Raw genomic sequence first — 16,578 nt, 5'->3', positions numbered from 1 at the left:
TAGTGACACATCTAACCATGTTGATTCTTTCCCCCAAAATATATTTTATCAAGTTGATCCTCCCTCTTCTCAAAATCAACAAATAAATTACCTTGCTTTTTCCCCAGTCAATATTTTTTGCATCACTCCATTCTTTTCTATCACACCATCAATCACTGCATCTTTCATTCCCTTTCTATCCAAAAAGAAAAAGAGAGGCTAGGAATAGATGTCGCATCAGCAATTGCAGAGAGGCAGAAAGAGAGCGGCACCGGGCAATAAGGGTTGGGTGGGAAGGGTTAGTGGCATTCGTGGATAGCAAAGGGAAAGAATGGGGAAAAAATGACCCGTGGGCTCAGACGTAATTGAAAGGGATGAAGGAGGGATGAAAGAGGAGGAAGGAGGAATAGGAGGGAGGGTAAAAAGAGAAAAAGAGCGCTCAAATGTGGCATAACGCAAGACAGAGAGGGGTGTGAGTGTATTGCGGTATTTTTTCTCCTGAGCGGTGTGGAAAGTAGGTTAGTGGCAGAACACACATAAAGACTGTGAAAGGGGAGGGGGTACACGCAGGAGAGTGGGAGGGAACCGATACATTGTACTGCATATGACACTGTGCTACCATACTGTGTGTAATCACTGCACAACTCCATTTTTAGACACACTTCACACATGTCTGCAACGTCGCAAGAGCATATGCTACAACAAACGCATACAAGGGCACAACTGAAATTTCCTGAACAAAAATGTCCTGGTTGTTCTAGAAAAACAATCATGATGTCCCACAATACATTTACAATAAAGTCTACACTCTACAGTGTATAGTATATTTCAAGGTAAAGTCAAGTGCAATTTCTTTCTTCACAATATGTATAAAGGAGGGTAGTCTTCAGTACAAAGAGTGCTTTGATAATTGTTGTTTTTGTGGAGTTGGGAAGCAAAATCCATTCAAGCTCGGCCAATCTGCTGTCGAAAAAAAATTAAATCACCGTTATATAGAAACTGGCTCACCTTTTTACAAAACTGGCCGGTGGTTGACACCGATGCAATTGTTCATCTTTGTATATTTTGTGTGGTCTTAATACCTACAGGTGAGCTGTGTTGCTCAGGTCACCTTTATTATTGAGGTGTATATTTTTCAGATTTTTTTCCTCTATGATTAAGAGGTTGGTTTGAAGCCATATTTTACAACTTTGCTATGAACTGCAAGTTTCTAAGAGTGAAGTGCAATATTTTAAAGGCCAAGACATGCTTACATTTAGGCTGATATTAAAGATCAGATTGTTCTATAGTGTTATGTGAGGCTCACTTGTGATTTCACATTATATGGAATTGAGTGCCTTCGACATCTGCATAGGTATGGATGCGTGTACATCTGTTGCTGTTTTTTTTATTTTTTTATTTTTTTTTTAACTTTTTTAAATTTGGTCAAGGTAAAAAAAAATGGTTAACATGGAACAAATTTGGAACAATGTCCAATTTTTGCAGGGGTATCAAGTCAATGAAAATTGCACCAACATGTAATGGAAGAGGTAATGAACGTATACCTAATGATCTACCCTTTACTAACCTTGACATTGCTGCCCCTGTTTAACACCTCTCCTTCAAGCTTAAATGGCCATCCAAGCACGCTTACTTGCACGCAAACAAAGCACACATGCACTGATTCCACTTGACCACACAACCCAACATGTGTTTGCCAATGAAGGGCAGACCAGCTGCTACCATTTGGGATGGCGCGAGTCTTCAAATTTAACTCAAAATTATAGTAGTCGTTCTGTGTTCTTACACAAACTGCCTTGTCCATTTTTTATGCTTGGACTGTATTATTCAGGCAGCAATGTGTTGAAAGTCATTAATCTCACAGGAGTATTAATTTGACTGTAAACATGCAACTTCTATTTACACATATACAAAATACATTTCTTAATCACTTAATTGTACTGTGTTTTGTTCTGCTCGCTTGATGTTTTTGCAGTAGCACCGAAATTCAATATTTGGTGAAAAATGTAAGGTTAGCAATACTAATAATTATGTTAAGGTTTTACTGCACGGTGTAGATGATGGACCCATCTGGGGGAGGCTTGTACTGACAGGCAAGGGTCCTGGAATGAAAATCACCTGACAACTTTTGTTGTTCAAAATGTCCTTATAAAGGGTTCAGGATAATTGGGCACAGGTGTGTGGTGATTGCACACACCCGTGGCCAGTGCAAACCCCACTTGGGCCCCCTGGTGGTAGGAGGCACACCAGACCCTAACACATTATGAAAATGGTTATTTTTAGATAGATAGATAGATAGATAGATAGATAGATAGATACTTTGTTCATCCCCGAAGGGAAATTCACATTTCCAGCAGCATCCCTGAGCTGAGAACAATCGAAAATAACACGGGAGCTGCTGGAGTGGCTGCCATTCGTGACGGCGCCGGAAGAAAAGATTCAATTTGAATCATGTACAAACAAACAAACAATTGAATCATGTACAAACAAACAAACAAACAAAATATTCATGTTTCAATAAGTGGAGTGTTAATAAAATGGGGGGAAAATAATTTCTATATAGTGGTGTTGGTAAAATCTTGAACATATTCTGTTCGGATTTTGGTATATTTCTTTCAAAATGTAATTTTTTCGACTGAAGGTATCAGAACCCGAACAGACGGTGGACCCAAACGCGTAATGTTTTCACACCAAGCTTTTTTTACGGATGTGGGGCAGTCATGCGCAGACAGGATCGATATCGGATACAGGATGACGGGGCTTGGATCAGGGATCGATACAGGATACAGGATACGGGACAGACTGAATCAATACCGGATACAGGATACAGGAAAGTTCGGGAACAGAATGGAGCCGGAGTCGAAATGCTTGCCTTGCAAGTGCGGACTTCGGGAGACGTCTCTCAAAAAATAGAATATAAATGTTACCTCTATAATGTAGTCTGAGACCAACCAAAGCATATTTTCCCCTAAAAAGGAACGATAAGGTTACATTTGTAGTACAATGCTTGACTGCAGTTCTCTACAAATTGTTAAGCCAGAAGGCCAGTTTACCCCTATTTGTCTTCTCTCAGAAGGATTTCAAACGACTTAGAGTTTTAGTCCTGACAGGCGATCTCATACTTTCTATTCTATACTGCAATATTGCGCCTGCCTCAGCCCTGCCTCTGCCACCCGCTTTCACCACCCTAAACAGCTGAATTGCCACTTTCACAAGATGCTGATGCTTGTATGAGTGAGCTGTGTGCAGACTCCAAGTCTAGATTGTTTCTTTTCTTATTTTCTATGTGATAATGGTAACTGACAGTGTGGGCTGGTTTTGTCAGGTGTATTTAATAAGTACTTTTGTTTTGCCATTCTATAAATGTGTATGCCAGCACCATATACATGCAGAAAGAAAGAGAGCACATTTATCTTTTGTATCAGTCATTTCACATGACCAAAGAAAACCGGGATAAGAAAATAAATCCATCACACACAATCTGCCTCTATTTTGTTTTCTCTCGTCACGTATCTCAACCCCCAAAATAGCTCTATCTCACGTCACTAAACGCCCTACCATCTTCAAAAACACTGGCTGCAGTCTATAAATTGGCATAGGGTATAAAATAACAAGAACAGATCAATAACTTTAAAGGTTTTTTTTTTTTAATGTTTTATTGTGGTCTATAACAAGTTCAACTTAATTGGAAATAGGCTTTTAGCTTCAGATAAACAGAACAGCAAATATTTCATAGATATAACACTGTTTCTGATGGTATCGGTGGATCATTTTTGACAGGGTTTCTTTTGTCTTTTTTACAGTATTTACATTTTTGGATGGATATCTAGCATACTATTTAGGTCTGTAATGATGGTATATTTTCTGTAATTGGTGATGTCATTTTATGTTATATTTCTGACTAGAGTTACAAACAAAGCGAGTGAAAGACAAAAACACAGAAGGTGACAAAAAGAGAATCTAAGACATGATTATCGACCTGTAGTTTGAATGTTCTTATTGTTCTTAGACTATAAGTTTGAATTTTTTAAAAATAATTTACTGACATACATGGCTAAAGAGGTTAAGCTGGGATAGACGGATAACTATGTCAAATATTCATTCTAACTACTCTAGCAGTGAATAAGTTAAGAAAGAAACAATAAACAGTGTTTGAACCTTGAGCTTATTATTTCCAAGATCTCTGAAATAAAAATGACAACATTTCACCATTCAATATGTGATATTTGAGATTCAATGAGATACTTTGAGTGTAGGACCTAGTGCCTTAAGGGACTTAATTCTATGGATCAATTCACACATTTATTACCAGAGACTCAAAAGCTATGAGTCTCACATTTTGAACCTTGAAGGCAAACACACATCCATGCACAGATTGCTCACACGCTAGTACAGTTGTGCATACACTAAACCAAACACGACTCGAAGCTGCCAAGATCAAAAACACCTCCATATTGCTTAAATTAGCATAGTCAAACCCCCGGCTTCCTGTCAGATTATGGATTTATTCCGACCGCGAGTGGTCTGAAGTAAATAGTTGCTTTAGTCCTTTTATTTCCGCATTAATCGTAAATGTATACCCATTCACTAGATCTGTTTACTTTTGTGCATTACTGTGCACGTATAGTATCTCCATCCAAGAAACTTATTGTTTTTGTTGGTGCTGCTCAAAAACTGTGGACTCCTAGTTCAGAGACGAATGATAAATGCCAACTCTGGTGAACCCACTAAACAAGCCTTATTTGTATTTGTTGATTTCTCTGGGAGATTTCCCTTTTATTTTCTGTCCCGACGGTTGTTTCCATACATATATAGTGTAATTCCATGCTTCTAGTGAGCAATTTACGGGCATAACTTGTGAACACACAAGATGCAGCAATGGAGCACACTTTCAGAGAGTGCAAAAAACACGCATAGTACTTTGTTGATTTTGGTGATTCGCGCGAATAAAATCATCTTCTCTTTGATGTCAAAAGTTAAACGTGGAAAATATGTCTATTTGCATAATGACGTCACTCTTACTTCGCCAGCTCTGATCAGATTACTTGCTAAACATGTGTAAGGGGATGTTTATTTTTAACCAGTCAAGGGAATAATTGATAAGAATTGGTTGTAAAATTCTGACTTCTGTTCCAAAACAGACTGTTCCCTGCATGCAAACATACCCTGTGAGAAGGACAGCTCTGACAGGGGAGACTGGATGACGGATCACGCTAACCCGAGAATAAAAGGTTGCAGGTAGACAGTGGCAAAAAGGAGACAACCAAACCTTAGGTCTTAAAGGGTCTAAGGGAGTAAAATGTATGGTCCAGAAATAACTGCTCATGAAACAAAAAACTCAGCCCTGTTTCAGGATTTAGCACAATTGATAACAATGATAGTGTTTTACACGTTTCTTCTTTGGTACTGAAAGATTGGTATTGTTTTCACATGAATGTGATGAGTTGCGGTGGAACTAAAGCAGACAGCATGGAAAGGTGCTCAAAAATGAACAAATAAAAAAAAATCATTACCAAAGTCACAAACAAATGCTCAAAAACAACAATAAAATTGTCTGAACAGGAAAACAAAAAAACAAACCTAACAAATAGGGATGAAAGTAGAAAAAGATGATGGTGGTAGGGATGGTCATCTTGATGATGGAAAAATGGATGCGAGAAATGAAAATGACCCAACAATGTGTGCTGTCCAAAATGTCGTTATGAAGGTTTGAGGTAATTAGGGACAGGAGTGTGGTGATTGGACCTGTCTCGATTCCAAACCCATTAGGTGCCCTCTGGTGGAAGAGGGTGAACCAGACGTCAACATAACCTCCCTCTTACCGGATGACGCCCCCACCCCCCCCACCCAAAATTACAGTGGTTACAGCAACAGTACTGCTTAAGTTCCTTGCTGAAACAGGGACCTGAAGCGGCCAGGGAACTCTCCTCACATCAGGGGACCCTCCCCGCAGCTGGGCAGGGAGCCGAAGTGACAAGGGACATTCTTCACAGTTAGAGCAGGGAACCGAAGCCCCAGGGACTCTCCTCACACCTGGGGCTCGACTCGCAGCCGGGGCAGGGTGTACTTCCCGCTGGTTCCTTTCGTGGGTCATTATGTCAAAAATTGTGGTGGACCCAAACGTAGGAAACAGGAAACATGGGAAGGTGCTCAAAAATGATAGAATTTAATATAAAATCATCAACAAATAACAAACAAATGGTCAAAAACAATAATAAAACTGGGGTGGCATTAGCTCAGGAGGTAGAGCGCTCGTCTTGGGATTAAGAGATCGCAGGTTCGATTCCCGGCTCCTCTGTGTTATAAGTCAAAGTGTCCTTGGGCAAGACACTAAATCCCTAATGCCCCCAATAAGCAGGTTGGCGCCTTGCATGGCTGCACGGCCGCTATTGGTGTGTGAGTGTGTGTGTGTGAGTGTGTGTGTTAGTGTGTGTGAATGGGTAAGTGTGAAGCACATTGTAAAGCGCTTTGGGAAGTCTTCATTGACTTGAAAAGCGCTATATATAAATGCAGACCATTTACCATTTACCATCTGAACCTAAAAACTAACACCAAACCGCAAAAATCAGGATAATCTAGACAAAAAGTGATGGTGGTATGGATGGTTATCTTGATGATGGAAAAATGGATGTGGAACATAGAAATGACCAAAATCCCGAATGAAGGCTTGGGGTAATTTGGGACAGGTGTATGGTGATTGAAAACACCTGTCCCAATCCCAACCCGAACCCGTGGAGGAGGGCACACCAGACCCATACAATGAAACTGGTAACTCAATTAATTGTATTTTTGATAACACTTTTAGAAGCTTTTCACATTCTAAGTAAAGATGTTTGTCACTATATGGAAGCATACTTTTTCCATTACAAAACAGGATTAGGATTTAGACCTGTGTTCTGTAAATTTATAATTGTAATGGAAATGGCAAGTATAAATTTACAGAAAACTCTGGCTATTCCCACATCCTGAAAAAAAAAGAATGATATGTATTCTAATTGAAGCCATTTCAGAGAACCAAATGTTTGGCTCAGAGTGCTATGAGGGGGGATAAAGTTTGTGACATAAAACGTGAAGGATATTTGAAAGAATGCCAGTACTGACCCGGTAATTTATTTCCAAACCTACTTAGATTTGTAATACTGTCAAACAACCATTAACAATCAACCAAATGGTGTACAGTATCTGTCAAAATTGAAAAATGCCTACCTGTGCTAAACATGATTTGTTTGAATACCCGTTGCATTTGATGATTTACAAGCAGACAGACTGTTTTTAACGTACCTATAACTCTACAACATTTTTAATTGATGTTCCCATTCCTTATTTATTTTATGTCGGTATATGCAATACTCGGCAGCATGGTGCCTGGTCTAAATCATCAGCAACACAGACCAGAATAACATAAAATGGATCTACTATATCTATGTTTTGATAGCATTATATATCTGCCTTCTTTATCATCTTACATTGTCATTTTTCTTTATAAATATTTTTTTTATCTGGTTAATTTGATGGCAGGCTGACAATTAAATTAACAAATAAAACACCCAAAATGCATAGGACTTGAATGGAGAAGTGGTCTGGTGACATAATTGACATTTACACATAAATGGGGCAGTAGTAAAATATTTCATCACATGTGTTGGAATGTTAATGTCCTGCAGTAATTTTAGGTACACATTTGGTTTGTACTAGTTTTATGTGACCAAAGATAAAATATTTACTTGGCTGGTAACATATGTGGTGTGCATCCTAGTTGAATCATTTTTACCAAATCTATATTTTATTTAGAAACACATCAATCCAAGTCAAGTCATTTTTATTTGTATCGCCCTTAATCACAAAGAGTCTCAAAGGGCTGCACAGGTTATTATACAGACTATTTTTCAGACTATTATTACTGTAATGTACTACTCTCCGGTCTTCCGAAGTCCAAAATCAAGAGCCTGCTGCTGGTACAAAATGCTGCAGCAAGGCTTTTAACTAAGACAAGAAAGTTTGATCACATTACCCCGATTTTAGCTAACCTGCATTGGCTCCCTGATAGCTTACGTTGTGATTTTAAGGTTCTGTTGGTCTTATATAAAATCATGCATGGCCTTCGCTCTGAAAATGCTAGTCTACTGTTTAGTGACAACAACAATATTAACGTGCATACTGCTTTGAGATATATATGTATGCCACTTTGATTGGATCCCATCTGTTAGGCACCGTGTTTAAATCAATATTAGAGTGCTACGTTTGTGATCAGAATTTTGTTTTGTGGCAATAAACAGCCACCAGATTGAGAATCCTCAGTTCGAAACAGACACGGCCCTTCATGCAATAAACTCAAAAGGGACTGTGATAAAGGTCTGATTTCTTCTTCTGTCATTAATGAAAGTGGTTGAAAATGTATTGCAGGGAGAGAGCTCAGCGTAAAGTAGGTAAGTGTAAGAAGACTAAAGTACAGTCTAGAGTCTTGATTGAGTAACTGTTTTTTCCCTTTATATTCTGTGTGTGCTCCGTCTAACAGAAGCCAATTGTCTGTTTACAATAAAGATGGTGGGATCGCCAGCTATCCTCTGCTGTTAAATAGGATACAATCTAAATTTAATCTATCTGAACTAGTTTATAAATTCCAAGTTGTGTGTCTCTTCTAAACCGATTTTCGTGAAAATTGTACTTTACAACGAGAGTCCTTTGCTAGGTTCTGTGTCAAGGCACCCCTCAATAAACGCCAAAATCAATACAGACCTGCTTTCGTGTGGTCTGCATTTGTGGGGTATCTAACAACCCCTTGTAGCCAAATTGGGTACTGCAGATCCCGGCCACTGACCACTCCAAGCAGCAGAATACAAAATTTCAATCAGCTGGGGCCAGATTTCCTTGTATGTAATAGGAAAGGAGCAAACAAACAAAATTGTAAAAAAAAAAAAAAAAAAAGCATTCTTCATCCTTTATTCGGCTACAGAAAACATGAATTTCATTCAAACCAGCTGCTGGACCATACCGTTTACGAAGTTGCACACTGGTCCTGCACAAAATGTGGGCTCCACTCAGGCAGACCACTTTTGGTCACGAGGCATCACTATAATCAAGGACATTTGCAAAGCGTTTAACAAACAGCTACAATTTCCGCTAATAAATTCAGTTTTGTTCGGTTATGAAACAGCCACAAGAAAAAATAACAAACTTAAATGTAAAAAAAGTGAGATTATTTACCTGTTCCCCAAGAAAGAAAGACGTTCCGTTTTCAGAAGCTATCAACTGATGGTTGCAAGATGCAGAAAAAAATATAAATAATTTAAATTACAACGTGAACACACATGACTGTCTCTAAGTGCACCTCAAAACAATCATGCCTCATTTGCCTCTTATTTAGGGTTGGATTTTGTTCTACTGTCAGACTTTTCCCAGCAACATGTTTGATATCTCTGACATCAAAGGTATAAAGACTGGATGCACGTTTTACTTTCAACAACAAAACCATGAGGCTAACTGTGTTAAAAAAGAAATAGAAACCTTTCATTTGTAAAATCGTCAAATTAAACACCTTCTCTCTCCAATTTAACATTTATATGGGGATCAGGGTTGCTACAGAAGACTTGAGCATATTGACTTCCTCTCCATTTACAACAGCTGTGAGGAAAACACTTAAATGGAAAGCACACTCAGCACCATATGGTTTACAGTGCATGCACATCAGTGGATATGTATGAGTGTGCATCTAAGTTGCTACATTGATAATATGAAGAGAGCAGAAACTAAATACATTTTCCATCCACAGTTCATTTGTTAATCCGAACAACAACATTTTCAAGCAGTAAACTTCAAATTATTTTATATATGGTTGCTCTTGAACAGACCTTGATGTGTACCTTGATGACTAGAACAAAGATTGTGAAGATGCATGACTCCTAGTTCGTCACAGCCATATTTCTTAATGGTAACAATGATGGCAATCTGTTTCCTGTTTTTGGATAGCATATCAGTTTAATTGACTCCCCTCAAACAAACAAGATACTCTTCACTCACTCGAGTTTTGTCAAGAGTCAAAATTTACAAAAGGATCCATTGATCCTCGACTGCTGGGGCTGAGTTAGGGTTTATGGCCTTTATGTGTATGTAAATAATAATAAATACATATTTAGGTCTGGATGACAGAGATACATTAATATTATACACTACATCAAAAAGTGAGTGATAACCTATCGATGACACAATATTACATTCAACCCAAACTTGTCAACGAGACAGTGTAAACATTAATGAGCGCTCCGGTTTCTTCCCACGTTCCAAAAACATGCATTTCAGGTGAATTGGCCGGTCCAAATTGTCCCTAGGTGTGAATGAGCGAATGAGTTGTTTGTCCCTGTGTGCCCTGTGATTGGCTGGCAACCAGTTCAGGGTGTCCCCTGCCCACTGCCCGGAGATGGCTGGGATGGGCTCCAGCCCCCTCGCGACCCTAATGAGGATAAGCGGTACGGCTAATGAGATGAGATGAGATATTAACAAAAATATAGGTACATTTTGTAAAGGGAATGCATATCTGTTCCTTCATTCTATGGGTAATTTGTTATGAAGTGAGCGTTTCAATTTAAAGTGCAAAGCGTCAGAAAGTCATAATTTAGACAAAAGGTTTAGAGAACGAGTGAAATTAGTAAGATTTATTACATTTAAGTTGTCTTGTTTGCTTATCAACAATTGTTGTGACGCTTTATTTCAGGAAGGCCCTCATGGGTTATAGAGGTGAGTCTACTTTTCATTGTAATGACCAATAAATGTACTGGGTTAGTTAGTAGTTATCAATTGCATCACTCATGACTCAAGGCGCTAATGTATTTAAAAACATTTTTGCACAGTGGGGCTCTCTAAGAACAAAGACTTCAGTCTTTTTCTCTTTTAAATGATAATAAATTGCATCCGCTAAGTATGCCAAATGTGATTAAACAGCCATAAAAATGTCTGTCTAAATTAGGACGTGAGCATGTTGTTACTTGTGTACCACTCCCTAATGTCTGAAGTCAGTTCACAATAAATAATGGCTGTCAATGGGTCTACTGAGACACATGGTGGATGCCTACTGCATCAAGACATATTTTCCTACCATACATTTAATCACACGGATACCTCACGAATCACCACAAACATGCGTCTAGAGAGCTGCGGTAAATGGCATTTGAAATGACCCAGACATTATTCTCTCATAATAAAAGGAGTAATGCTGATTAAGGATGCCATTGAAATATACATTTAGGGCCGAAACAAAAAACTGAAAAGATCAAACGCTTAAAAACCAAAACACTAAAACAAATTACAAAACTAATAATATTAGTAATTTTAAAAAAATTATTTTGCACTGACTTATTTAAAAGGCATGAAACAAAATGGTAAGTAACTGATTGGCATATTACTAGCTGCTGATTTTAAATACTTTTATTAAATTGTCATAAATCAAACCTAAAAGGAGTTAAGTGCTTTTAAAATAACCACAAAGTGCATCTATATCCCCCATTAAAAAAGTTTTAAATATATCAATAAAAAAGTAAGTTTACATTTAAATACAATATTAAAATTTAGGAAACACATCATGGTAAATATTTGATCACATAACAAAATTATCTGATGAAATAAATTATTTAAATCAGAAGTCAACAATTTGTGATTCCCTGCTCAACAAAGGTTTGTGAAAAAAACAAAACTAGCATGCGAGATATTTCCAGGTGTGCCGCGAGAAATTATCCTATTTATGTGCCTATGCGGTCTAGCAAAAGCTATCTTTCATTTAGATTTACTTTTACCGGAGATGCAACGACACTGACAGGTGGTGTATCGTGGGATTTTTTTCAATGAAAGGAATTTGCCTTGGCTTAAAAAATGTTTTAAAAAACCCCCACTGCTTTGTAGCACCTATTCATGGATTAGGGATTCCCTTAAACTGGAGAAAATTTGTGTTTTCCTTACTTATTTAATGAACCCTCTTGTAATTTTTTTCAATTCTCATTGAATTTTTAGGTGAATTATTGTGTGACATTAAATCCTAAAACGGAAATAAATTTAGGTTGCATAAATGTTGCGACTATGAATAAATTTATCAACCGAAATTAAAGTAGATCACTGGTCATTAAACTGAAACAGAAATAGTAACAGAGTTATTAAACCAAGATTAACTAGACTTAGAATTTCTCATTTAACACTTTAAACCAAGTAAGGGTGCCCTTCTACTGTAATTCATGTTAAATTGTGTCTATCTTCTTGTCCAATGTTCATCAATATTGTCAGCTATTGTTCAAATTAATTTTGGCTCTGGGGTTTTTTTTCTCTATTAACTTTACCACTAGAACCAGATCAGTATTTTTCTTCCCTCTGTCTAATAGCACACGTGCTACACAACAGATGAAGTAAAACTGCTGAGGGATCTAAGATGCAAATAACACAAGTAAGTTTATTCCACTCTAGTGCTTTGAGGAAAATGCTTGCTGCACTGATGTGTCACCTTCCCTCTCTTGTTTTTAATATTTTTTAGTACCGTATTTGCCGCACTATAAGGCGCACCTAAAAGTCTTAATTTTTTTCAAAAGCTGACCATGCGCCTTATAATACAGTGCGCCTTATATATGGCTCAATATTAAATCGCAAGGTCTCGCAACTTACGCAACAGCCGCCGACTCGATTTCCCCCCCGAACGTGGAGTAGTCCGCGGTGTATGCTGGGATTTATATACCGCCGTTTCGTTGGCTAACCAATGTGTCAATCATCATTTGAATCGATCGCTATTGGCTGAAGTTATTCGGAGCCTCGGATTGGCTAGAGGGCCAAAACAAACCCTGCAATTGGCCGAAAAAGATGTGTCAATCATCCGTTAAATCGATCGCTATTGGCTGAAGTTATTCGGAGCCTCGGATAGGCTAGAGGGCCGAAACAAACCCTGCAATTGGCCGAAAAAGATGACTGAATAGCAACCTTGCTAAACTACGCCATAAAGAAACATGTTTCATTAGTCTGTATTTGTAAATATTTTACTCTCCTGGATTTACTTCATTCACGGTTGTAAGAAGACCATGGTTGCGTATCATTATTGAACGTGAGAACTTAGGTGAGCTATGCGGCTTTATATTTTCCCGGTATCTTGTTTTAGAACGATCTTGATGTTGCTGTGATGAGTTGAGTGAATTAAACTCAATTCCAAGTGTTTATTGTCATATGCACAGTAAAGTTGCGAGCGAAAAAAGAAAATAGAAACTAAGGAATGGTTGGCATTTCTTGAATCCCAAGACTTTAACCTTCCGAATGATATTTGAAATGATGTATTTGAGTGACATCGTACGGACACCGCAACCGCACGTGTCTACGACACGTATTTGCTTCTTTGCAAGCTTTGGGAATGTTAAGGGGGTAATCAGTTTGACTGAATCATCTGGCTGTTTTGTCGACGTTCCCATTGTAGCGCATTATAATCCGGTGCGCCTTATCTATGGAAGATATAGGACCAAAAACTATTTTTTGGGGGTGCGCCCTATAACCCGGTGCGCCCCATAGTGCGGAAAATACGGTATGTCTTTTTAGCCTGTAATCAACAAGACAATATGTAGTGACAAGAAAACAGGAGGGAACTTGTAATAAATATGCGGTAGTCAGGCAGTGCAACAACAAGTCACACTCAAATATTTGCCAGAGTCAAATAATAATATTAATAATAATAAAGAAAATGGGCATCACTGCAGCTGGGTGGTTAGCGCACAGCCCCACAGTGCAGAGGTTGAGGGTTCGAGTCCAGCTACCGCAGCCTCCCCGTGCCTGTGTTGGTTTCCTCCGGGCACTCCGGTTTCCTCCCACATTCCAAAAACGTGCATGTCAGGTTAATTGGCCGGTGTGAATGAGCGAGTAAATGGTTGTCTGTCTCTGTGTGTCCTGCGACTGGCTGGCAACCAGTACAGGGTGTCCCTTGCCCACTGCCCGAAGATAGCTTGGATGGGCTCCAGCACCACCGCGACCCCACGGAGGATAAGTGGTACAGATAATGGATGGATGGCTGGATACAAGTAGATGAAACTTGCATTGCATGTATACTAGGGCCAACCAATCGACTTTGGGGACGAGCGAACCTAATGTCAAACACAGAGTACAGTATGTGTTTCCTAATTAAAAGTACTGAACTGTAGTAATTTAACTCTGTAGAGTATCATGTAAACATTAGCCAAACAATGGCTACCAGCTACCTAATACGTGTAAGCACAAGAAAAACAAACTTTGAAGAAAAAGTCTGTTTGGTATAGGCTTGGTGGACCTCCCTTTTTCACAGCATTCGCCATCTCCATTCTTCTCATGTGCAAATTAAAAAATGAGCAGCTCTTTTCTCTTCTTTCGAAATGCATGGTTTTTGGTTTTATTTTTTCGCTAGTCCAACACCAAAAATGTACTTTTGTTTTGGCTGAAATAATCTTTGGGGCCAAAAATTCAAAGCAATCCTCTTGCTGATATTACACATTACATACAAAATTCAATAAGGTTATAAAAGTCACAAGGTGAGCTGTTGAAATCCCACTACATTATGAAACATACGCATGATATCCAGATACTTTGGACAAACTGATAAGAAACAGTCACCATCTTTTCAGACACTACCATGATTAGTTTCCCTCCAATGGACAAATATAGTGAAAGACTACCTTGAGGGTATCAATTTAGGTAACACAAACCAAAGAGTGTGCTAACTCTAGGTTTTTACATACATAGAGGTAGCTTGTCAGGGTTTATATTAAAACCTAACCCGGTCAGTACCAAGTTTAACTGAATAAACATGGCAACAAAAGTTTATTAAACATTTCTTGTGAATTTCAAGATTTTGTTTTTAGTAACTGATTTTAGACATACACTCTACTGGTTACACAATTTACTGTGTTGATAAAAAGTCAAAGTCTTTTCTTATTCCAAGTCTGTCACTGTTTTTTTAGAGTAAGAGCACGTGACACACAAAAAAGCTTAATCAATCTCTAAAAAAGAGAGGCCCCATTTGGGCTTTAGTGTGGAGGGAAACATTGGGTTGCAGTGGGGCAGGAAAAAATAAAGACGCATGAAACAAATATATGTGCCGAATTTTCATGACCAAAAGGCACACTGTACTAAAAGGCGTTGTCTCAGTTATGTGTGCCATTGCTGTATTTAACAACCACCTAAGGCACACCTGAAAATAGGGTGCGGATTGAATATACGGTGCCCAAACTTCCTCCTACAACAGTCTCATGGTGTCCACCGCTACAACCGGCTTACAACACACACACACACGCAACCACACACGTGCACACGAACTCACACGCACGCACACACACACACACACACACACAAGAATACAATTGTGCGTATTTGAAAATGGAGCTTGGACAAAACACAGTTGGTTCTTCTCTAAGTAGCGTATTTTCACGACCATAGGGCGCAACGTGTGAAAGGGCGCGGTCTGCATAGCTGGTTCTTTTTCAGAATTTAATACTACTGGAGGCACAGCCACACGATAAAGCGCGGGTGCTCTCGATTGGGTAATTTTTGGGCACAAGACAAGCATGCAAGTGTGTGTTTTTAAAAATACAGCGGTAGCAAAACTGAGTTTGGTTGTGGTTTATGTAAGGGTTGATTACAAAGTAAAAGACGTATAAAACTTGTCAGAGTTTGTTTATAAACTTCCTCCAATTTGCAAACTTTCGATTACCTGTTCTTCAATTCTCTCGCATTGGCTGTGAAGCCCCAACCAGATGAGGCGCCATTAGTGAGATTCTGCCAGCAATCAGCGCTATTGGCAAACGGCAGTGTCCCAGTGTATTAGATGCCATTTTCAGAGATGATTTAAGTTAAATTTATTATATGCTTGGGATCACCGTACCAAAGTTTTATGTGAATAAGGAGAATTTTGACATACAAAAGAAGTAATGCACATTAAAAGAAGACAGAATGCCAATGCGAAAGATAGCGGCAAAAATTACTGCCCCGATTGACGTATCGTGCTTAAGGCATGGTCACACAGCCTTTCACGGGCGTATCGAGGCTGAATCACGGCCAGAAATTTCTGCCCGTGAAGCAGACGCTGTTGGACGCTTTGAGATTGCCATACAGACGAGATACAGCAGTGCTTTACACGCGGTAAGAAATTCACACGCGGTTGGCCACGCGAAAAAGTTTTGCGCTGCTCAAAACTTTAGACCACGGGTAACCGCGGGCGGCACACGTGGTACACACGAGGTAATGACGAGGTACAGACGCGGAACGACGTGCTATGGCCGCGGCCAAGGCGTGGTTACACGCGGGTAGGACGCAAAATTTTAGCGGGTAATCGCGGGTGGAGCACGGTCATAGCATGTTTGTTCTGTGCCTGTATCGCGGTGTTATCATGTGCATTAGCGTGTGTAATAATGTAAGCACGGTCAAACGCGATGCAGCCGCGGTTACCCGCGATAAGGACGCAGAACAGTCGCCGGCGTCTGTTTCGCGGGCATACCACGGGTAAACGGCGGGTTTAGACAATTTTGAACATTTCCCCCCGCGTCTGCTTCACGGGCAGAAACTTCTAGCCGTGATTCAGCTGCGATACGCCCGTGAAAGGCTGTGTGACCATGCCTTTAGGAATGT

The 16,578-nt window shown here is 39.3% G+C and overlaps 1 protein-coding gene across 17 annotated transcripts in view; it reads right to left on the bottom strand.

Annotated features, from left to right (window-relative positions):
• The window catches only part of cacna1aa (calcium voltage-gated channel subunit alpha1 Aa), a 78,494-nt gene that overhangs the window by 58,625 nt on the left and 3,291 nt on the right, over positions 1-16,578 (bottom strand). The gene's annotated exons all lie outside the window — the stretch shown is intronic.

The sequence above is a fragment of the Urocampus carinirostris genome, chromosome 1, assembly GCF_059441175.1.
Source record: "Urocampus carinirostris isolate Australia breed hairy pipefish chromosome 1, RoL_Ucar_1.0, whole genome shotgun sequence".
Taxonomy (NCBI): domain Eukaryota; kingdom Metazoa; phylum Chordata; class Actinopteri; order Syngnathiformes; family Syngnathidae; genus Urocampus; species Urocampus carinirostris.
This window is presented reverse-complemented; position numbering and strand designations above follow the sequence as displayed.